The sequence below is a fragment of the Crotalus tigris genome, unplaced genomic scaffold, assembly GCF_016545835.1.
Source record: "Crotalus tigris isolate CLP2741 ecotype Arizona unplaced genomic scaffold, ASM1654583v1 scf7180000017646.2482762, whole genome shotgun sequence".
In the NCBI taxonomy this organism is placed as follows: domain Eukaryota; kingdom Metazoa; phylum Chordata; class Lepidosauria; order Squamata; family Viperidae; genus Crotalus; species Crotalus tigris.
The window spans coordinates 1,639,206-1,664,342 of NW_024096538.1; the positions used below are offsets into that span (position 1 = coordinate 1,639,206).

A 25,137-nucleotide genomic window follows, 5' to 3' on the forward strand; every position below is an offset into this window, starting at 1 on the left:
TGATTGGTGGGTGACTAATCCCACTGTGACCACATTTTAATGGTGTTATCACTGAAATCTTTTGCCAGAAATTTAAAACAAGCTATGTTTCAACCAGATTTCTCAGAAGCAAAGGGGCTGGTTAATACAAAATCATCCCCTGGAATGAGCAAGCAGATTTTGGATCCTCTGGTTTCAAAAAATATTCTATATATAATGTAGTTTTATATTGTGATACTGTCTGCTAAACCCAGTCCCTCTGGTTATGGAACAAATCAAAAGCTAGTATAATTATTGTAGTTATCTTTTCCTAAAATTAATTTAGGTAGAATTCAGTGGGATTTGCTCTTATGTAGATATGTATAGGACTTCTCCTTTCATTAAATTTTGGTTTTATGCACAATGGTACCATTAGATCTTTATTCTATACACATCAAAAATTCAATTAAATTAATTTCATCTTTTGCATGAGACCTAAAGCAAGACTCCAAGCCAGGGATAGCCATTTTGTAAATATACAACTTCAGTATCAAAAGATATTATGTCAAATATCTATTAATTTAGAAAATTGGGGGTTTAAACTAAACCTATAAAAGTCTATTACATTTTTTTACTACTATGAGTCAGCAATCAGCTGTTGTGACTTCATTTTTGTTCACAATCTAAAGTAGTTGAGCCATGACAAGTTTTGCTGAAGAATCGAACTAAGCCATGAAGAGTCAAGAATTTGTGATATACTATTGAATCTGACAGTTGTACAATGCACGATTCAATCTGTGATTGCAAGGGAATACATATTTAGAAGAAGGCAACACCTTCTGAGGTTATTTAATGCCTTAAAATTATATGTATTAGTAGATCAGCTCATCAGAAAATTGGCAAACATAAAGGCAAATACAGTTCTGCCTGTTTTTGTCAGAGAGTTTCCTCTGAGATTAGTCTGTAATTAAGGGTTTTCAAATTTTTTCTGATTGCAGAACCTGTTACTTTAAAAAAAGAACTGGAACCCCCAATCAAGAGGCAAAGTACTAGTGATAAAAATTGGTAATAAAACAAAACATTACAAAAACTTGTAATTTGTATATGCAAATGAATATGCTAAGCTTATTTGGGGAGTCTTCAGGTCCAGTGCGGTAGTGACTGGTTGCAGTCTTGCAGACTGCTGCACCCCCACGGCCAACTTTCGTCCGGCCTGGAGACCCTAATGGGTCCAAGCCACCCCGGAGAGGTGGCGAAGAAAGAAGAGTGCCCCGGTGACTCTGGAATGATGACGGTCGTTTCGTTCATCTTGGGGAATGCCTTCTAAACCGACAGGAGAAAGGCTATATTTCATCAATCAGCCCAAGCTACTTGCAACCGGAGTCCAAAAGAACTAACCAGCACTACAGTAAACAGCGTGCTTGAAACTGGGTGAGGAATCTGATTTTCCCTTTTCTATTCTACACTTAATTTCCTGGAAAAGATCCCCAAGAAGCAAAATACTTCCGAAAGTGAAGGAGGGGGACTTCTGCCTCATCCTTATACTAACGGAAGCGTCAAATTAAAATTTCTATGGAGATCAAAATATATGGTAGTGAAATGACAAATTGAAAGATAAAAAGGACAAGTATAGAAAGTGGAAAGAGGGGAACATAACTAAGTCAGAATATCAGCAAATAGCCCGAGCCTGCAAAGATGAAGTGAAGAAAGCCAAGGCTCAAAATGAACTAAGGCTTGCGACCAAAGTCAAAAATAACAAAAAAAGCTTCTTTCAACATGTAAAAAACAAGAAAAAAGTGAAGGAAATGATTGGTCCATTAGTGGGTGGAAGTGGCAAGAAGGTGACAAGCAACAGGGAGAAAGCAGAACTATTTAACTCATTTTTTGCATCTGTCTTTACACAAAGGGAAAAAACAGACCAACCTATCAAAAATAGTGCCATAAAAAACAAAATAGAAACACAAGTTAAGATAGGCAAGAAAATGGTAAGTGAGCACCTGTCCAGCCTAGATGAGTTCAAATCACCAGGACCAGATGGATTACACCCCAAGTTCTCAAGGAACTGGCAGATGTGATATCGGAACCACTGAACTATATTTTTCAAAGATCCTGGAACACAGGGGAACTACTAGAGGACTGGAAAAGAGCTGATGTAGTTCCCATCCTCAAAAAAGGAAAAAAAATGGATCCAGGAAATTACAGACCTATCAGCCTGACCTCAATACCTGGGAAGATCCTGGAAAAGATAATCAAACAATGAATCAACGAACACCTAGAGGCAAACAAAGTCATTACTAAAAGCCAACATGGGTTTGTCAAAAATAGATCATGCCGGACAAATCTTATTGCATTCTTTGACCAAGTGACAAAATTAGTGGATCAGAGGAATGCTGTGGACATAATTTACTTGGACTTCAGTAAGGCATTTGATAAAATAGATCACAACCTACAACTTGATAAGATAGAAAAATGTGGGGTAGACAGAGTCGCCACCAGATGGATCCGTAGCTGGCTGACCGGCCGTACTCAGCGAGTGGTCCTCAATGGAACTGCATCTATATGGAGGGAAGTGTGTAGTGGGGTGCCCCAGGGCTCTGTTCTTGGCCCAGTGCTCTTCAACATCTTCATCAACGATTTGGATGAAGGGATAGATGGGAAACTCATCAAATTTGCAGACACCAAGCTGGCAGAAATAGCCAACACTCCAGAAGACAGGCTTAAGATACAGAAGGATCTGGACAGACTTGAACACTGGGCACTAACTAACAAAATGAAATTCAGTGGTGAAAAAAACAAGGTTCTACATTTAGGCAAGAAAAACCAAATGTACAAGTACAGCATAGGTGGCACCATGCTCAATAGTAGTAACTGTGAGAGGGACCTCGGAGTCCTAGTAGACAATCACTTAAATATGAGCCAGCAGTGTGCTGCAGCTGCCAAAAAGGCCAACACAGTGCTAGGCTGCATTAACAGAGGGATAGAATCAAGATCACGTGAAGTATTAATACCACTCTTACAATGCCTTGGTAAGGCCACACTTGGAATACTGCATCCAGTTTTGGTCACCACGATGTAAAAAAGATGTTGAGACTCTAGAAAGAGTACAGAGAAGAGCAACAAAGATGATTAGGGGATTGGAGGCTAAAACACATACGGAACAGTTGCTAGAATTGGGTATGTCTAGTTTAACGAAGAGAAGGACAAGGGGGGACATGATAGCAGTATTCCAATATCTCAGGAGCTGCCATAAAGAAGAGGGAATCAAGCTATTTTCCAAAGCACCTGAAGGCAGGACAAGAAGCAACAGGTGGAAACTAATCAAGGAGAGAAGCAACGTAGAACTAAGGAGAAACTTCCTGACAATGAGAACAATTAATCAGTGGAACAGCCTGCCTCCAGAAGCAGTAAATGCTCCAACACTGGAAGTTTTTAAGAAGAGACTGGACAGCCATTTGTCCGAAATGGTGTAGGGTTTCCTGCCTGAGCAGGGGGTTGGACTAGATGACCTCCAAGGTCCCTTCCAACTTTACTACTATTACTAAATAAATTTATAAACTTGAAAGCTAAAATTTAACTTTGGACAAGTTTAAGATTGTTGAATGGTTAAGACTCTCACTTTAAAGACCATTGTTCATATTGAAAACTAAGTAGATGCTGACATCTAGTGGTGGATGAAGATGATAACAGCTATGATTTCCATAGAGAACTTGCCAAAACCTGGGAAAAGCTAATCGGTGTTTGTGACCTTCAAAGCTTTAATAATAAAGAACAGCTGTGATAAAAAAAAAGACAACAATTTGGGCTGCAGACAAAGAGAGAATTATAAACTTCAGGAAAAAAAATCTTTTTTGAACTCTTTGGATTACAAATATCTATTTAACCGGGACTCTAAAGCTATTTGCAGATAAGAAGGAAAACTCCAAATTTTGGGCATCATGGATCAGAGATAACATAAATACCTCTCAGGAGGAGATATATAGTGTACTGCAATTAATTCAAATAACACTGAGTTCAAATCACAAAGAAATCCAAAATAACTTTGAAAATACAAATCAATCTATCTGTAAGTTAACTTTACAGCAAAAAAACTTCCAGGAAACAACAACAAAGAAGGAGCAGATAAAACAAATAAGTGGAGATAAAATTGAAAATAGAGACTCAAAGACGAAACGTGACAAAGCAAGAAAACATGATTTAATCCTAGTGGGGGAAAAAATTACAAGAAATGGAAAAAAACAACTCATCCCTCAAGACTACAAAATAAATCTGAAGACAAAAAAAAGGTGAATAAAATGGAAAACATCAGAGAGAAAGGAAGTGATAAGAGAAGCAAAGAAGAAGAAAGAAAAACATTTTCAAGAAACATGGAAAGGCAAAAGCCTCAATAAAGACACTTTATTTGATTTACTTCTTATACCTATAGCAACAATCATGAATATATGGAAAAACTTTTTGATTCAGCAAAACACATTGATCAAGAAAGATACTAGTCAAAGGAAAAAGATCAAAGTGAAAATTAAGAAAATAGATGATGGGATCTACCAGACAGAATATTTAAAAAAGAAACATTTGTTTGAATATGGTTAAAGAAATAGAAAAGATTCTGAATACATATGTCATTCTAAGAGAGATGAATTCCTTAAATAATATGGTATGCTTTCCCCCCCTTTTTATTTTATTTCTTGATATAAGTAATATAATACTGCTGAAATGGCCTAGATGAAGGAAATGTTTTAGATAATTAAATGTGTCTGAATTTAGAGAAATTATAATGTTTAAAAAAGAAAAAATGTTTTGAATAAGAGTTAAAGGATTAAATGACTAGGCACATTAAATGGAATATTTAAAGATTAAATATATTTTTAATCATGGTTAAAAAGAATAAGAAATTTTGTGAATGAATATATATTAGCTTAGGAGGAATATATATTTTAAGTAGTATTTTACTTTTTATGTTTCTTTACTCTTGCTCTCTTTTCCTTTTCTTTACTGTTTTTAACTATTCTTTAAGAAATGTAAAAGTGTTGAGATGGTTCATATGGGAAAAATGGATTTAAATCTTTAAATGTAATTAACTGTTGAGAAAATCTTAACCAGCAAGAATACTTTGAACTTTATGGAAGAAACAAATCTAAATAAGGACTGTAACAGGATATAAGATGAGGCAACCAGAATGATTAGATAGAAAAGAAATAATATATTGATGTGATCATTTTTTCTAGGAATATTGGGAAAAAATCATATATGTAACTGTCATTTATCAAAATAATAAGAACTGTATTGGGTTTTGTGCATGTACATAGCAAGGGAAAAGCAGCCAGTCACTTCCTGTGTGGACACTGGTGACATACACCAAGTGAGGGGAAGAGCAGAACTGAGACAGAAGAGTGTAGTTTAGGGCAGAAAAGGTTTTTTCCTAATGCAGTGGTTCTCAACCTTTTTATACCGACGACCCCGGTCGTAAGCACGTGCTGCGCATGCATGGTGCGCAGTGCATGCGTGGTGCCGCCCCCTGCACCGGCTGAGGCATAGCCGGCAAGGGGCGGTGGCAGGCAGGCCCGGATGCTCCCGGGCGGCCGCAGCAGGCAGGGCAACCACCGGCTGGGCCACCAGCTGGCCCAGCCCAAGGCAGGTAAGGCACCCGCTGGGCCCCACGAGTGCCAGCAACCCTCCCTGCACCCGCCGCTGCTTCGCTAGGCTTACTTTGGCCACTGGCCATTTGGGGCGGTGGCAGGCAGACCCAGGCGCTCCCGGGCGGCTGCGGCAGTGGCGGCGCAGGGCGACCACCAGCTGGGCCACCAGCTGGCCCAGCCCAAGGCAGGTAAGGCACCTGCTGGGCCCCACGCGCGCCAGCAACACTCCCTGCGCCCACCGGCCTCCCACCCCTGGCTTTCTTTTACTTACTTTTTAGTTGCTCAGCAGGGAGGGAAGCTCTGCAGACTATTCCCCTTGCAGCACCGTTTGCAAACTGGGGCTTTTGGCGGGCTCAGCAGGGCAGAGACAGCCCTGGACAATTCCTCTGTTCAAGAGAGTCTATTCTATTGGCTTTCGAAAGCCAATAGAATAAGAGGGAGTAGCAGAGCTAAGGAAAAGGGGAAAAAATGGCGGAAAAAATGGTGGATCACATTGTTTGGCGACCCCCGTGAAATGGTTCTTTGACCCCAAATGGGGTCGCGACCCACAGGTTGAGAACCGCTGCCCTAATGCCTTGCAGAAGTTTTTTTGCTCCCTTAGTCCTGCAGAACCCATTCAAAGCCTCACAGAATCCATCCCTCTTTTATTGCTTTCTTTTCCTCTTATTTATTTGTTACATTTATATGTTTGCCTAATTTGCAAAGGACTCTGAATGGCTATCAATTCTAAGAGTTTCCTTTTTTCCCTCTAAAAAGGTTTCTTCTAAATTCTGTGTGAGAGCTTTTCTCTCTGGAAAGTGCAAAAAGCTGAAATGTGTAAAGTTATCATTATAGAGAGTGTGTAAATGATCTACTAGTTTTAGGTTCTTTACCAATATAATTTTTGGCAGCTTTAATAAATATTCTCTAAAACAGAGATGGGATTATTAGGTGATACAACCATGTAATCTTTCTCATTTATGCTAGCTGCTGTAGGCGGGCTTTCATAGGAGTATGTAGTATCCATGTTTAATGAATAAATATACTGATGAATAAATATATATTGTTTTAACAAAAATTCCCCACACCATGGGAGAGATGTTGCTGCATATAGCATTTTCTTATTACAGCAACATTTTTGAGATTTTCATTTAAAATTAGGGAGAATATGTAGCGTTTAATTTTAAATAGAGAAAAGATTAATCACTCATTCTGATCCTTTTCTGTAGTTATTGTTCTAAAAATCAGGACAGTGTGTTGTTTGGCCTTGTAATGTATAAACATTTAAATAAAAGATAAATGATAGAGCTGTGATACAACTTTGTGGATCAGGTAATGTATCACAGTGGCTGAATGCATTTTTTTTTATTTTATCATTTTCACTTTTACAGTATATAGTAAATAAATTTCTTGCCTATTCTTGGACCATTTTGTTATAATATCTCTGGGATTCCTTTCCAGTTGTTCTTTAATATAATAATCCAGTTCCAGTAATGGCTTCCCCTCCAAGTATGGTTGCCTGAATTAGAGGATTTGCTCCCAATCTTCCAGTTAGGTCAACCAAAAAAATTAAGATATGATAGGGGGTCAGTAGAAGAAATTCATATCAAAACAACTACTCACCATGTCATTATGACAACTGGCTGTAACAAATGTGTTTCTGTTTTAACTTATGACAATTATTTGCTTAAAGCAATTTAATCTGACAGTAGCAGACTGTTGAAAGACTTTTGAAGATGTCATAAAAGCGACCTTTCTGCCATGTGCAGTGAAAAGCCATTTTTAACAAGAAATCTCTGAAACAGTACAACTTCTTTTGTACTTTGTTAATTAGTTATTGATTTGAAACAATGCACTAAAAAAAAGTTAGATTAGCCAGACACCAACAAGGTCACAGTGTGACATTGTAATCATGATAATCTTAGAGTAGGTATCTTTTTTAATATATGAACTCTTTTATTTTTCTATATATTGTTACGAGACTTACCTTAATACTGGCATATTATGCAATCTAGTTTCCTCCTCATAAATAACAAGTTTATAATTTACAAAATGTCATGTCATCTTAAAGATATACTGGATTTCATTCATGATATTATGATTCTTTTGCTACTCTTTTCCATTTACTGTGTTATGTTTGCAAGTAATAATGACATAACTGTAACTTATGGAGCTATATAAAGTCCAAATGTATAAGCCTTTAATTAAATTATTAGCAAAAGATTGTATAACTGATTTTTAAGGACTTTGTACTGCAATTCCATTTATTCTTATAAGAGAATAAAAGTTGCATATGTAACACTAGGCTCTTTTTTTTCTTATAGAAATTTACAAAACAAAGCCATACCGCTGTTGGAATTCTGGATCCAGTTCCATTTTTAGTAGTATATAATAAACAGAAGCAAAAATAGTAAGATAGCATTCTCCAATTTTCTGCTCCCCAGATAGGTTGTGGCAAGCGTTATCAACCAGTGTAGCTATTGACCAAGCTATGTGGGATTTCTGGAAGTTGACATCCCAATACATTTAGTGAAAGTAATATTGATCATTCTTTCCATTATGCTTAACAGAAAACATTCAAAAGTGGAGATAAAATATATTATAGTCCAAGACTGTAAATTCAATGTAGTACTACCTTTCTGCTGTGGAAGAATAACCATTTTTGCCAAACCCCCTGCTAACTGGATCTAGAATTTTTCATTTATATTTTTCAATATATAATGTTGACATTTTTGAATCTGAATGAAATAGTACAATATACATGGGGCTGTCTTTGAAGTGCATCTGTCGGCTACAGTCAGGAAGAATGCAGCACACAAGCAGTCATGCGTGCTCCTCAATCAGCATGTTACATCTCTGCTTTGCAAGCTGTACTTACTATCAGTATGCTTCTAGATTCAATTCAATGTGCTTTTTGTAATATATAATGTCCTTCATGCTAGGGGACCTAGTTATTTGAGTGACTGCCTCTCCACAGTTATGTCTACCCTTCCCATTCAGTCTGGAAGAAGAGGATCTGGGTCCCATCTATTAAGCGTTGCCCTTTGGATGAGAGCCTTTTCTGTTATGGAGCCTGCTGTTTAGAATAACATTCCCCGGATTAGATTGGGCCAAAGCATGTTGGCTTTTCACAAGAACTAAAGACATGGTTTTGTAACTAGGTCTGAAGGTTAGAAGGTTTGGCTAACAATCAGCTTGTTTTTTACCTTGACTGTGGTTTATATGCATGTTGCCATTTCCTGGTTTATTTTTTATGCTGTTTTTAAACTATTGCCCATTACCCAGTCATGAACTTGAGGTGGGTGTCCATATCAATTGCATGAATGAATAATATTCCTCCAAAATCATATTAATTTATTTAGGATTGAATGAAAAGTAATGCTTTCGGTGCTATAATTCACAAACTACTAACTGCTATGATCTATTCTTTAATAACTGTTTTTTCAATTTAGTTGGCAGCAACTTGCTGTGAGAAGTGCTGTTGTTTATGAAATGAAATCCTGCTGTGAGTTTTTATCAGTGTACTATAAGTATTTCACTATGATCGGGTTTTGACTGCTGAAGGAATCTCTCCAATTGAAATTCACCATTAAATGGAGGTGGTTTATAGTGATGATTATATTGATGTGAACTCTGTGTGTTGTTGGACCAAAAAAATATAAAAATGGTGAACTGGGAAATGCTGATTTGTGTAATCAAAAGCAGTAAAGAGTAACAGAGATCATGCTGACAAAAATATGCAAGAAGTGTTACCAAGGCAAAGGGAAGGGCTAAAACATTTTTAAGCTCTGGAGAACAAGGTAATATTTGGAAGCAGCTCAGGCAAATACCTCCTGATTCACTGGGAGGTGAATAGGGAGGTGTATAGGGAAGGAATATAGCCCAATCAGAATTGTAAGATTCTGTTATTTTAGAAAATCTCAATAAACGTAGTTCTAGCCTTCTTATGGTGTTGATTTCCTGCTCTGATCTACTTATTGGTGCTAACAAGAGCAAAATGGATGACTCGGTACAATAACTCATGAGTTTTACATGAGAAAGGTTGTTGGCAAAGGGAAATAGCTGTCAAGCTCGGCATTTCACAGGAATGTATGGGTCACATTATTGACATTCTTCAATATTGGATGGGCTTCTCACATACTAACATTAACTGAAGTTGGATCTCACATCTTACCCCATTTAACATACATACTTGGTACAATGTGACATCCACCTTTATTCAAAATTGAAGGACTATCTTTCTGGCATCTGTTTGACTCGAATAAAGAAATGGAAAGGAGTGTTCAATCTGATTAAAGAAACAAAGTGTTGAGTTCTTTTGTGGCAATTTGAAGAAGTTTTTTCATTGTTGGCAAAAATGTATAATTAAGGTGGTGATTTTGTGGAGAAGTAAATACAGCTATTCATTTATTAAAAAAATCTCTATATAAACTAGAGTTATGAGGTTGGAAACATTACTTTTCATTCAACTCTTGTCTATTAAACCAAAGAGGGATGATAGTGGGATAAATTCATAGCATTATAAATGCTATGCTTTACCTTCCAACATAATGAATTTGACAGCCAAACATTCTTCAGCATTCTCTGAGATATCAAATAAATATGGATTTTTTTTGTTATGAATTAATCTTATTTTATGATAAGAAACATGCTCACTATTCTTTGAGATTCTTAACTACTAATTTGTTAATCTGGAGTATTCCAACTCTTTGTTCCACAAAAATCTTTTTAATAACCTCTTAATCCTGAAGTATCTTAAAAGTATTAACAGGAATCTAAGTACTTATATCAATTTCAAAATGAAATTAATTTTTACAATACTTTACCAGTAAGCTCATTTTATCCCAAGATTTTTATTGGGATCATTACTCAAAAATATTTAAATTGCCAAATGAGGTCCCAATTTTTACCATGTAGGAACTATGTGAGATTGATACAATAAAATGGGTACTTTATTAGCTTTCGACTGTTGTACAACATCAGTATATATTTATATAGAACATTCCTGTTATCACTGACATAATATACATTCAGCATAAAATATAACAATTTATGTTTAACTCCAACGACATTTGTACCCAGATTACCTGACAAAATAGGCCAATAGCTCAATGTCAAATTAAAGAAAAGATGACAGTCATTTTAATAAGGCCTATAAAAAATTGTTGATAAATGAGGAAATGATTCTATTTTGTATTTAACCTGGATTAGAATAGTGTATTTATTGAAATTATTTTTTTTAAATGCAGATTTGGTCAAAACATGATCCCAAAAATTTGAATTGTACTCATATAAAAGACTCTTTGTGAATCCAAAGAAATCATTATAGTCCAAAATGGAAAAATAATTACCTCCTTCACATTTTATCTAAAAAAACTATTTCCCAGATAAATTCAGAATACTGTATGATGTCATTTGTAGATCTTAAAAATATAATCCCAATAGGACTTGGGTTTCTGAACTAAATGGAATGAAACCCTCATATACAGTTTCAAATTACAACTTGTGTCCTGCCTGCACTGACTTGTTTTCTCCAGGAGAACTAATCTTGCTCAGCACTGAGAGTAATGTTTAGAAAGAGTAAATTATTTCTATGAAGCAGAAATAAGTAGGTCACTTCATTATCTGCTGTATACTCTACCAACATTTGTGGTACATTTATACTAGTTTCAAAGTGGGAATTCTATTTTCATGCGAATCAATCACCAACATGTTTAAAGTTTCCATTTTGTGATCAGTCCTCCACAACAATTTTTAATCTGTGTTCATTTATTCATTATAAATGATTGTATCACAAGTGAGATCTTTTAAATAATAAGCAACTTTATATTACTTCACTTCTGTGTGACTTTTTTTTCTTATAGACAAGGAATAACTTTAGATTTAGGCCGTTTTTCTTCTGTGGATCCATAATTTTTTCAATTTAGAGCAGCAATTTAAACAAGGGCAAAAGAAGTTACTTCTTATCAATTAAGCAATTTTTAAAAATCAAAAGATTAGTAGATAGCTTCTTAGACTTGCACAGAACCGATGTTACAAATCAGAATGTTGCCATCCCATGTTAGAAGTCTTACATTACTATTTTTTCCTCAGTTAAAAATTGCATTGGATTTTTTTTTAGCTTTTATGAATGGGTTAACTTATAATTGTATTTACTTCTCTTAGTATACCGTATATTCCGGCGTATAAGACGACTTTCTAAACACTTAAAATCTTCGCAAAAGTCGGGGGTCGTCTTATACGCCGGAAAAATATTTACTCAGCAAGTTTTCTCTCCCCCACCTCTCTCTCTCACTCAAAAAGTGTCCTAGGGTTATTATTAAAACCTGCCGATCAACTAAAGATATCTCTTTCCAGCCTCTATATTGGGAGTACGATAGGCATCATCTGGCTGTCGTGACAGTAAGATTTCCTGGAGGTTTAATCCCCATTCTATAATGCTACATTGCAAACCGTCTCTTCTCTTCTTCCCTCCCTTTTGCATCCCAATTCCTTGCCCACCCCTCCAGAACTGCGGATTGGTAGTGGCCATCCCCTGATTAATTCATTCAAAGGAAGTAGAAAGGGATGGCCCATGTAATGGGGAAGGGGGGAAAAGAGTTGTAGGGTGGTTTTTTTTATATAATGAAAACAAACCTAAGCATCTGCGTCCATTCGAGGCACTTCTCAGTGCTTCTTCATGCAGGCTTTTCAGCGTTTACCTCTCACTGCCGGTAAGAGTAGCTTGGGGGAGGCAGAGCTTATGGGTCTGGAAGGGGAGGGGTGTCAGCTAAATTCCTCTCGGATTTACGAAGCAGGAATGGAGTGGGGACAGAAAACAGCTACACAATCCTTTCGCCTGTCGACTTCCACCGAACTTATGCAACCAGTTTCCCCCCCCCCCCCGCGCCTAAATAAACTTGCATGGTGCATTTGTGGTGTTATTTATGACAGATCCTGGCTGGTCAATCTGGCTCCCATCTATAAGTACTGTAGTGCACTGAGTTTTAATAACAAATTAAAAGGAAAGCATTTACTCCCCCCCATTACCTGAAAAGGGGGCAACTTATCACATTTGTGGAAATGCAAGTTTTCGAAGGGCGAATGCCTTTCTTACTTGGTTTATTAACTGCTTCCTTTCCTTCTTCCCTAAACATTCTGGCTGTCTCCAATTTCATTCTTGGTAGTGTTGCTTTAAAAAACTGCTGAGAAGTCCTTTTGCAGGCAGGGCAATTTTCATCAAGGTGTGTGTGCGATTGACAAGGCAGAGCCTTTGACAAACAGGCAGGCTTTCTGCTCACTCAGCTTGGAGAGGCTGTGGAGGATTCGCAGGGTGGAAGACTGAGAGGAGGAGATCCCTGTGTGCAGCCTGCTTGCTCCAAGCCAAAGCTTGCTACTGGGGGGGGCAATGGAAGGGACCCGAGGAGTCACACGCATGCCTACACGTGCACGCACACACCCTGAGCTACTCATTTGGACTTACAGGTGGCCAATAAGAACTCAGAAACTGTGCTCCCTTTCCCCCTCCCTCATGGAAGAGGGGTAGTCTTATACGGCGAGTATAGCCCAAACTCTATATTTTAACTGGAAAAGTTGGGGGTCGTCTTATACGCCCAGTCGTCTTATACGCCGGAATATACGGTAATTATGATATTGAATTTAGAATTACTGTTAAGTGCCTTGAACTGTCAGGAATGTGGGATATAATTTCTTAAATAGTTAATAAACCTATTTGGCTTGTGATCAACTTGCTGTCATGTTAATCAGCGCATAAATTTAAGTAATTTGGGAAGATTTTGTGAGTACTCAAGCCAACAGAACCTTAAGCAGAATTTGATTGAAGATCAAGTGTTCTAAATAGTGGATTCTCCAAGTTTAAAATATTCTGCCAAGGGCTGCATGTGACCTTAAGGTATCAGAAGGAAACTGTTTCATTAATTCATAAATTGTAATTCAGAAAACTTAGTTTTAATCTGCCTAATACTACATGTGTATGTACATGTGTTATTTTTGTTTAGCAAAAAAATCATTGCAGCATCATTTGGGGGGAAACCAAAAAATTTAGTAAAACAATATAATCAATTCTATCCCAACTTCCTATTTTAATAATATAACTTCTAATTTTGGAAATAAATTTGGATAGGAATATATTAAACAATATGTGTAAATATATGGATTAATGTATTACTGAATTATCCGGGAAAATATGTTATCTAAGCATTCTTTATGGAGAAAATCTCTGTGATTATTAGGAGACGGAAATGATTTGATGAAACACAGATATCCTTTATGATGTGCACATTACACTTCTGAAAATTAGTGAAGTAAATTATTTTCATAAATAATTATAAAGTATGTGTTCTACATTCATTCCTTTGTGTCTGCTTATTTATCTCCCAATTATTTTCTCTCTTACCTGTTCTGAGAGAAATGCAGAATTCATGTATTGCTGATTTAAATGTGTTTACAAACCATAATGTACCCTAACAGCTGACAATGATTATGATTGTGCAACTTCTTTGTGGATATTTATGTTTGTTTTTCCCTCTGTTGCATCAACAAATCCCATCTGGACCTTACTACCTGAACAACTGCATAGAATCCTATAGTATGCTTAAGAAAAATATTCTAAGAATTGTTGCCTAGTTAAAAAGCAAACACATTTCTGAGTAGTTGTAAATTTTATTAACATTTATCCACAGAACAGTAACTGTTTAATAATGTACATTTTAAAAGCTTGAAGTATCAGCAGCCCCTAACTTAGAGTAATTTCAAATAATTGATTTTTGTCCCATTTCTTTGTTGTTATGTTTTATTTTATTTTCTCGCATAATTATATATAATGTGTTCAATGTTACTTTAATCATTTAAAAAAGGATCTGTTTACGAAAACTAATAGATTATATAACATACTTTTAATATTATGAATGATTCATTATATTTAGTTTAATAAAGCCTAAAAGCAATTCATTTTTAAATGCTAGTCAGGATACATATAATAAGGAGCAAAAAGGATTATACTAGACTATCACATGTAATGAACCCAAACTTCAGTTTTGTTTAAAGAAGAAACACCTATGCCACTCTGCACCACCACTGCCTATATTCTTCTGCCCCTTGGTAAACTCCCAGCTTACCTTTATTGTCTTCTTCCTCCTGCTGCTGACAAGGTATACCTGACTTGACCCTTCATGAGGCTGCATGTGGCCAGCAACTGCCTTATGAAGGACTAGGTTAGACATGCCGCATCAGCATGAGGAAGAAGACAGTAGAAGTGGCAGTGTGCCGTATAGTGAAGTTGGCAGAGCACAGGGTGGCTGGGACAGCAGAGGGTGGGTCAGTAAAGTGCAGGGTCACCAAAAGGGCAGAAATGGGGGATAAACAGGGGAGTTGAAGTGCACTTGGTGGTTGTAAATGTGGTCAGGCTACAAAGTTGCCAAATTTTGATCATACGACTATAGGAGCACTGCAACCACTATAACTTTGAGGACCAGATGTAAGTGTCCTGCTTTAGATAACAATCACCACACTCAAACATAGTTGATATTGATTAGCAATTTTACTTTGAGGCTGAAGAGATAAAAAGCAAACGAATAATGTAAATAAAACAAAACAGGAGCTTGCCTGAGAAGTTTTTTCTTTTTTTAATAGGAGTGCACAGAAGAATACTCCAAATCTAATCCAGAATTCTGAGAACCACATCAGGGTTGTCAGACAGTTCAGAGGTAGAGGTTTATCATATCTTTTCATTATTTAATTAAAATTCTTAATAAAAATTATATTCCAAAACTAAGAGTTTGGTGATGGAGCAAAGAGTGCATTTTTCTTTAAATTCTTGATTTTTTTTCTTTTTACCTAGTCATAGGAATTGACTTTGAGCTTCTCCCTTTTTCTTTTATCTAATTATAAAACAAACATACCCCAGCAATCTCTTTTTATTTCTTTTCATTATCGTGTTCACTTCATATCCATACCTAAGCTACACTGGATTAAAAAAATTTTTTCCTTCGTAGCCTGGAATATATTTTGCTATGGATATCATCTACTGAACTTTACTGACAATTCTTTTCATGATGTAATCATTTGAGGTTTTCTATTGAAAGTTACAATTAGATAAATAGATCTACTAACCATTTATTTCTACCAAGCACTTTACTTAACATCTCTTACTTCATCTCTTACAGTGGATGCCTTTATTTATATATCTAAACCTGGATTTTACTCATCTCTACCATGTACTTATCAGGCCGTTCTTGTGTTCCTTTTGTTCTGCATTGCCTTCTGTACTAGCATATACTTTTTCCAACTTCCCAGGCTTTCTCCCCAATTGTGGCACTATAACCCTCTATAATAATGATAATAATAACAACAACAACAACAACAATAAAGTTGGAAGGGACCTTGGAGGTTATCTAGTCCAACCCCCTGCTCAGGCAGGAAACCCTATACCATTTCGGACAAATGGCTGTCCAGTCTCTTCTTAAAAACTTCCACTGTTGGAGCATTCACTGCTTCTGGAGGCAGGTTGTTCCACTGGTTAATTGTTCTAACTGTCAGGAAGTTTCTCCTTAATCTAGGTTGCTTCTCTCCTTGAATAGTTTCCATTCGTTGCTTCTTGTCCTGCCTTCAGGCACTTTGGAAAATAGCTTGACTCCCTCTTCTTTGTGGCAGCCCCTGAGATATTGGAATACTGCTATCATGTCCCCCCTCATCCCTCTCTTTGTTAAACTAGACATACCCAATTCCAGCAACCTTTCCTTATATGTTTTAGCCTCCAGTCCCCTAATCATCTTTGTTGCTCTTCTCTGTACTGTTTCCAGAGTCTCAATATCTGTTTTACATCATGGTGACCAAAACTGGATGCAGTATTCCAAGTATGGCCTTACCAAGGCATTGTAAAGTGGTATTAACACTTCACATGATCTTGATTCTATCCCTCTGTTAATGAGCCCAACACTGTGTTGGCTTTTGGGGCAGCTGCAGCACACTGCTGGCTCATATTTAAGTCATTGTCTACTAGGAGTCCGAGATCCCTCTCACAGTTACTACTGTTGAGCAAGGTACCTCCTATACTATACCTGTACATTATGTTTATTCTATTCTGATTCTGTGTCAAACAGGAATGAAAACACCAGCTTAATCAATAATTTAATTACAATGATAGCAAACTAGAATAATGATGATTAATACATTTAACACATATCTAAATTTAAGGGACAATCCACAGCTTAAGATTTTCAATACATGTATTACAACAATTATAATAGTAAATTACATGAGTAAAACAAAACTTAGTTAAATGTTCAGTGAAGTTGGATTTATTTATTTTATTTATTTATGAGACTTCTATACCGCTTTAAGTGCAAGCACTCTCTAAGCGGTGTACACCAGTAAGCAATGTATATATATATTTACATTGCCCCCAACAATCTGGGTCCTCATTTTACCTACCCCGGAAGGATGGAAGGCTGAGTCAACCTTGAGCCGGTGGGATTTGAACCGCTGACCTTTGCCTGCAAAGATTTAAAGAATGAATTTATTTCTGAACACATACAATGGTTAGGTATTAAATACGTATGTTAAGTATGGTTATGAATGACCAAATGTGATTTCTAATATATGAAAGTTCTAGCTATTACAGGCAAAGATGCAGATTTCAATTCTTAAACTGAAATTTCTTCATGACCAAATCAAAAAGGAAAACAGTCTCCACAAGTCCCATATGTGATATATTTTGTTGATGCAGTGGAGTAGAATTATATAGTTTATTATATAGTCTGTGAAGTAAACTTTCTGCAGAAATTCCCATTGCCCGGTATTTTTTCTGGTAATGTATTAAATATAAATGTTCCAAATATCAATGTCCAAATAGTGCACTTTGAATCCTCAGCTGTATAGGCAAATATATCCATTTCAAACTTTTCTAGTTTTAAAATGTCAAGTTTTAGAGCCAAATATCAGCATCCTAAACTATGTAGAATGACCATAACGATGATGCTATTTCCTTAAATTCATTCATATGCATGACAATACTTTTGATATACATCATATAGATGAACATGCAATAATGTATATATTTACCAAATTCATCAATAATGATTATAAAAAGGCATGTCTACTCATGTTCAATAGAAATTTAGGAACATAAAAACCACCTAAGTCTCTTGGTTAATGTATTTGTATTTATTTATTACAATTCATTCTTTTTTAAAAAAAACTTTTCAATATGTTAATCCATTTACATTTCTTCTTTACTACCAAGTGATTTTTAAAACATTACCAAAATGCAGTACTGCCAGTTTTTCATCCTAAAATATTGTACACTTAGCACAAGGAATAGTTTATTTTTGAATATGGAGAGACAAAACTTATATGACAAAAGAATTTTTGTCCCTTTTTTGAAGATGGGAACTACATCAGTTCTTTTCCAGTCCTCTGGTTGTTCCCCAGTGCTCCAGGATCTTTGAAAGATATAGTTCAGTGGTTCTGAGATCACATCTGCCAGTTCCTTTAGAACCTTGGGGTGTAGTCCAGTTAAGTAGTTCTGCTTTCTCCCTGTTGCTTGTTACCTCCTTGCCACTTTCTCCACTAATGGACCAATCATTTCCTTAACTTTTTTCTTGTTTTTTACATGTTGAAAGAAGCTTTTTTTTGTTATTTTTTACTTTTGTCGCAAGCCTTAGTTCATTTTGAGCCTTAGCTTTCCTCACTTCTATCTTTGCAGGCTCAGGCTATTCTGCCTTAATTATGTGCCCCCTTTCCACTTTTTATACTTGTCTTTTTTGTCTTTCAATTTATCAGAGAGTTCTTTATGCAGCCATACTGGTTTCTTTTGAGAGCTGTTATTTTTCTTCTTCACTGGTATTGTGCTAGACTGGGCTTTTATAATCTCACATTTCAAAATTTCCCAAGCTTCTTGACTTGTTTTCCCCTTGAGGATTCTCATCCATGGAATTCTTCCCAAGCTCTCTCTAAGTGTATTGAAATTAGCTCTCTCCAAGACACTAGTTTGACTGTGTTCTATTGCTTGTGCTTGCATAATTTTGAATTCCAATATTGCATGGTCACTGCCCCCAAGGTCCTGTGGCTTCAATCCCTTCTATCATTTCATCTCTTTTAGTGAGAATTAAGTCCAATATGGCTGATCCCCTAGTTCCCTTCTGTACTTTTTGGGAGACAAAGTTTTCTTCTAGGTTTGTCAGGAATCTGTTTGATCTTCCACTTGGTGCAGAGTTTGTCTCCCAGTTGATGTCAGGGTACTTAAAGTCCCCCATTACTATTCTGATGTGCTTTCTACATACCTTAGTTAACTGACTAGCAAAAAGTTCATCTGTTTCCTCTGTTTGATTGGGTGGCCAATTGTATACACCTATGGCAATGTCATTTCCCTCCCTTTTATATTAACCCAAATGCATTCAAGACAGTTTTCATCATTGTTGTGCTCTATTTCTTTAGAAATATAGTTATTTCTTATATAGAGAGCAACTCCACCTCCTCTTTTATTTGGTCTGCTTCTTTTAAATAATGTAAATCTGGCTAGCTGCGTGTTCCATTTATGGGTTTCATCCCACCAAGTTTTATTTAATGTATACCCGCCGTCCTCCCTCTGGTTCTCTCTATCTCTGTCTCTCTCTGAAATGAGGTTGAGCAGTCTGTAGAGCACCTGTTCTAAGTATGAAATACCTGTTCAGTTTTATAGTATGAAAGTCTAACTTTCAACAGTGCAGGGTTTGTAACTTGTTAGCAACAGGTTAGTTGAGCAAAAAACAAAACAAAAATACCCTCTGTATAATTTGGCATCAAAATGGGAAATATGTGAACCTGTCATGGTAAGCAGTCTCAAAGGGCAAACTGCTTTGCTGGAGCTAATTAACCTTAGGAAATAATTACAGAAATATGCAAATGTTGTTTAGATAATACCATGTGTTATCAGCTCAGGTAGTCCATCATAACTGCAGACCTTGCAATGTCTAGGTATTAGTATCTGGTGTAGTTGATAAGGCTTTAGTTTCTGCTTGCCTTCGGCTTGGTATTTAAGAATTAATGATGGCAATATTCCATTCATGATTTTAACCTGCATTTTGAAAGCTCCAGAAAAGAGAGTATATACTATATGCAAACTGCTTATTTATGGACACTGATGGCTTTGGCAGTAATAGCTTACTGTCAAAGATACTGTATTTGTTTAAAAAAAAACCAGAGTAAGTTAAGTGCTTAATTTGTTACATTACAAACAGGCTTATTAAAAACATCTCTAGAATACTTATTTGTTACACAGAGAATTATAGTTTATTCATCTGAAGTCCAACTGATTTTTTTCTTAGTAGAATCTGTTTTAACCTTAATATAATTCTTCAATTCAATGTGTATTTCATATACTGCAATGGAATCAACTGTTGAAGAAATCTCATGCAGCTCAGTGCATCAGGTATAGAAAAGTTATTGTTCCTCAATTCTTATCCTCAGAATATGAATGAACAATTCTCCCATTTTAAAAGTCAACCTAATCAATGTCACAAAACTTTATTGCATGAATAAATATTGCCTTTTCCACTTCTCAGGACAATTTTCAATCTACATTATGAAACAAATTTGTCTGACATTTTGTGACCCAAGGTATTTTTTCTATTTAGTCCCCAAAGTAATGAAGCTTCCTGAAGGCTAACATATATTACGTCTTGCATTACAAACTATTTTACATCTTCCTCATTTTTGAGAATAGGTTTATGAATCTAGCTGGGCTTCCTAATTAAAATATTAAATAGTGCTTTCAATGAGCAGATCGGCTTTTATTCTAATACTTCTGTTTCATTTCAGAATGCATTATATTCTGATCCTTTCCTTAACACATGATGGAGTTAAGAGGTTTTATACTTTAAAAAAAGCATGGAACTTCTATCATTTTAATTATTTTTAAAATGTATCACTTTTCAAATGAATTTAGATCAGCACTCTGATCTTACCATGGCAGAAACTGATTGAAAATCTATTGAAATATGGCAAGCAACACACAAGAAGAATCAGTAAAAATTCTAACCAAGCTGTGTCAGCAGATCTGGAAAATGTAATACATTGTTGTTGTTGTTAATTGCGAAGTCGTGTCCGACCCATCGCGACCCCATGGACAATATGTGATACATACGATAGGTACAAGAACCAGCCTTAGAATTGATAATAAATATATTTATTTTTATCCTGCCTTTATTATTTTTATGTATAGCTCAAGGTGGCAAATTTAAATATTTTCCCCACAACTACAATCCTGTGAAGTGGGTTGGACTGAGAAAGAGTGATAATGAAGATATAATGTTAAATAGCTATCGCCTTTTAGAATCAACAGTAAAGGAATGAGCAGTCAAGAAATACACGACTGACTGGCACTTGGTAGACCAGCATGAAGGGCTTGGAAAAGATAAGTAAATAGCATGATGTCTCTATACTTGCAAAAGTCAGAATTGTGGGAGGCATGATCTTCCAGTGGCAGTCTGTGTAAACAAAAATTGGACTTTGAAGAAGCAATATAGGAAGAGTTTGATTGAAAAGATTAAATTAAATTAGGGGTTGAAAGGATTTTTGGAATAGTTAAGAGGGAGAGGAGACAATGGGTCTGTTAATATCTGTTGAAGAGAAAGTCATTTTATTTTGTAACTTCAGTTTATTTTTTTCCTTTTTCTTGCACTTTTTCCCTTTTTTGTAGGAAATTCTGGTTCCAATTGCCATTGTAACTCAAGGACTACCTGTAATGTATAACTATCCTTCTATAACCTGCTGCAGTAGGTTCTGGCTGTAATATACTGATAAACAAAACTTTTAATCAGTATCCTGGCATATCAGATAAAGGCAAAACAAGTATAAACATTTTACACTGTTTCTGGACTGGATTAAAAAGAAGTAGAATTAGCAAGAAATTGTGTGATTAGAAGGGGAAATTCACTCCCTTCAGTTTGTGTGATTTCTATATATTATATGTAAAGAAGAAACCAATCAAAGAATGCTGTAATTTTCAGTTTAATTTTTTTGACATGGATGAAAAATCTCTTATATTTCTTACTACAAATTTATTTTATCTTCAGAGTAATATTTCATTTAATTTCCAGCTCAGTGGAATGACAAATGTTTTAATAATTACTGACATATAATAAGATGTATGATTTTTTTCCTTTTCAGTAATATAAGAACTAAAAAATCAAAATTAAGAACAGGACTTTTTAATTTTTCATTGTGTTAAATAGTACATTGAATTCTATTAATAAAATATTTCATTTTTGAAAAGTGGTTTAATTTGTCAGATTGTGCATGAATTTTATGTTAAAACGGTTAGGTCATTGTGAAGGAGGAATGGAATAGAATAGAATAGAATAGAATAGAATAGAATAGAATAGAATAGAATAGAATAGAATAGAATAGAATAGAATAGAATATTCTTTATTGTCCAAGTGTGATTGGACACACAAGGAATTTGTCTCCAATACATAAACTCTCAGTGTACATACAAACAAAGTTATATAATCATAAGATACCAATAGGAAAAGGTAATAGGAAAGATGAGAACGATAATAGTAGTACAGTCCTACTACAAGAGCAAAAGTCCTTGGTCATAAGACAGTGCTGTGGGAATTAGGTGTTCAGCAGAGTATGTCTAGTTGTTTTGGCATTCAATGCCTTATAGTGGCATCCTAAAGGGAGAGTTGGAACAGTTGAGTTCATATTTATTAAACAATTTATTTAGAAATCCATTGTTGTAGGTAACTTATTTTTAACCATAAAATTAACATTGCCAGCAGTTAGTCATTTTTATCACCAAGTCTTAATGGTAGTGAGATGTATTGCTACTCAGTTTCCCATAGTTTGTACCTTTCAACTCCTTTGGTGCAAAGGATTTTGATACAATTAGAAATTTGCTTCTCAAAGTTTCCATAAAAATATATCTGATTTTCTTCATTTTCCCATTAAAGCTTGGGAATGTATCTTATGGTTTCTTTGCCTCTACTTGAAGTAACTAGTGTTGTAAACCAAGTTTGCCAAAGTGCATAAGATGGTATTTAACAGGTCTGATGTTTTTAACCTCATTTAATACAGCGTATAATACTTATGTGAAAGTAAACTTTATGTGAGAATAAACTGAATTCTTAGTTAATTATCCAACATTGAACACATAGTAAAACAAGGATATGTGATGTCCCTTTAATTGTTTAATATTTATGGATAACTGTATAAGAAATGCTTCAAATGAAATTACATTTTTTTATTATGGATGTGAATGCAAATGTTCCTCTGTATACAGAAAATGTCTTCCGGGTATCTGAAAATTGAAATAAAGCCAGACTAGAAAGAAAACCAATTGATTTAAAATTAAAATACTGTATTTGCATAACTCTGGGATAATAACCTTTCCCATTGGACTTTGGGCAAATTGCAAAATATCTAACTCCTCGAGAATGTAGGTGGGCCAATTTTTTACTTTGGAATGTATTAAATTTATATAATATTCTGGCTTTCCTCTAGGAATTCATGTTGATGTATATAGCACCTCCTTCTCCATTTCCCCCACAAATCCCTGTGTGATAGATTGAAGGATAGTAACTGTATCAAAATTATCGTGAACTTTTGTGACCAAAGGAGACTACATCATCTGGCACTGAAACGATATAGTCAGGAAATTAATGGACCAAAATGATTTCTTGAGAAATTACCAGTTTGTACAATTGATAATTCCCTTGACTTCTGGCACACAAAAATAACCAAGAGTATTACATACAATTACTCTGTAGCAGTCTCTATTCCCAGCAAAGTTTTTAGAGCCCATGGTTTACCATAGGTATACAAACCATAAGATGGGAAGAATAGTACAGATCTATGTTATGCAAAGAAAGCCCCCCTCCCCATTTTTGTTTTTGTTACAAAGGACAAAACTAGTGTGAAAAATGGTAAAAAAGATTGAAATTGAGACACCTCAGGAATATGGGGGGGGGGTTATTGAAATTGTGATACAACCTTCAAAGCATTGTATGGCTATAATAGCTACTGCTGTCTACATAGTCAGTAGCTACTCTGAACACCACAGAGTTCCCTCTTATCATTTTGATTGGCTACTTTGGTTTATTTAATTGTATATTTCTCAGCTTATTATTATATATGTGAAGAGCTGTGAGAATGAAGTATTTGCTTCGTAGGTGGATAGAAAATTTTATTTATGTATATATACTTTAGCACCAGGATTTTCTAATTTTTTGTGTTCAGTCTTTTTGATTATGCAGTGTTTAATTGTATTGTAATATCTATTAGGACTGAATATGATCTCTGAGAATAGCGTTTTTTAAGAATGTGGTCCAAGAACATCTAGGGCAGTGGTGGCGAACCTCTCTGTGGGCACGCACACTGTCGCCCAACCCCACTATCCCCGTGGCCCCCTCCACACCAGCAGCCTCCCCGAGGAGACTCACCCCGGGCGCAGCCTGCGCAAAGCACCACAGCCAAGGACATGACAGCCAGGCAGTGGGGACAAGACCCCACCCTCGTGCCCCATCGTGTACAGATGATGCTGCAGGACAAAGAGAGCGTGGCTACCATTATGCTGAGGGGCCACCTGGGCAATCTGCTGTGGCAGGCCGTGGAGGGTGGCCCTGCGGGCAGGAGAGGCAGGGTCGGGATAGGCGAGGCAGTTTTTGGGCACTGGGTCTCTAAAAGGTTCGCCATCACTGATCTAGAGAATCTTATAGATGAGGTCTGTAAAATCAAAATTATTTGCCAGATATTGAAGTCATTTGCATACTTCGCAAGCAACATCACTCCTTTCATTATTGTTTTTTACTTGTTATTGTAAATGTATTGTTACTTTCACATGATTCAATAAAAATATTCTACAAAAGTGTCAATTTTAATTGTTAATATGGTAAATACTAATAAGTATAATCTATATAATCAAACGCTCTTTTGGGATTCTTCATAGTTTTTAAAAGTGGGAAGGGTTTATGAGAGCAAAAACTTTAAAAAGCACTGCTTTAAAGAATAATAGAATAAAAATAAGGACAAATGTAATTACCTGGTGAAAATGTTGATTTTAGCATAGTAAAAAGATAGGTTTTTCCATTTTTCTTAGAACTGATGAATACTATCTATTAACATGATATACTGTCTAAACAGAATATTCTTAAATGGAGTCACTGTAGACCAAAATCCTTGAAGAAAACTGAATAGCCACTGAATAGTCACCCTTAAAGTTTAAATTGTGGTCTTTTTTTTTAATGTACAACAAGAATGGGCAAATCATTTTATATTTGTAATGTTGCATTTTATGCTTGTAATATTACCCTAAATGGTAATTAATATTGATAATATTAATATTGATAATCTTTCATTTCTCTATTTTTAATGCTGTAAGCTACCTAAACAGTAGAATGTTAACGTCTAATCATATCATACAACATTACTGTATACCATTTTTTACAATGTCATTTTTATAACAATATGATAAAAGAATAAAAAATGTGGGCAATCATTAGCTCCTGAACTAAATTTTAATGGAGTGTCTAGCCATCTCAGATTTCAGCACAGGACAAAACAACACTTCCTACTGATTTATTTTTGT

At 35.7% G+C, this 25,137-nt stretch overlaps 1 protein-coding gene across 4 annotated transcripts in view; it reads left to right on the plus strand.

Moving 5' to 3' along the window:
* FAM172A (family with sequence similarity 172 member A) overlaps positions 1-25,137 on the plus strand; it is a 239,878-nt gene that overhangs the window by 97,879 nt on the left and 116,862 nt on the right. The window lies entirely within an intron of this gene.